The following is a 616-nucleotide window of genomic DNA, read 5'->3' on the forward strand; positions in this document are numbered from 1 at the left end:
CCCTCTCTGGGGCCCCCCGATCCCGCTGTGCGGCACCCGCTACCCACCCCGGCTCGGACTCTGTTGTGGGTCCGCAGCGAGGGAGCGGGGAGATTACAGGCCATGACACGCAGGGCGCTGCCTCTGTTTGTGGTAACGGAGGGGGTAGTGATGTGTCTGATATGGAGCATGGTGTGGAAGGTGGCCCAGAGGTGGGCAAGAGAGTGGCAGCCGGGACCGCATCTCCGGCGGTGAGCGCTGGGGTGTCCGGGTCCCCCACTTACGGATCCGCTAAATCTGGATCGCTTCTGGGGTCCCAGGCACCTAGTAAAGTAAAGGGGGAGGGGCCTGCGGCTTCGGCATTACAGGCTCATAAAAAGAAAATGGTGGGGCCTCCCCTGGCGGGGTCTGCGGTGAAGTCGGGGTCTCCTGCATTGGGGGCACCGCCGCTGGTGGATGCTGAGGGGGAGTGGCCTAGCCTGGGGCCGGCTGCTGGAGCTGCTGTGGCCAGGCTGTTTGTGGCCCAGGGTGTGGTGGTGGGGGGCGCTGTGCCTCAGGGGACTGGTACCGCCGGGGGGATTCCTGGGGGTGGATCCAGCTCTGGGTCGGCTCTGGGGGTCCCGCTGCGGCCGGTCTC

Source organism: Ranitomeya variabilis, chromosome 4, assembly GCF_051348905.1.
Source record: "Ranitomeya variabilis isolate aRanVar5 chromosome 4, aRanVar5.hap1, whole genome shotgun sequence".
NCBI lineage: Eukaryota > Metazoa > Chordata > Amphibia > Anura > Dendrobatidae > Ranitomeya > Ranitomeya variabilis.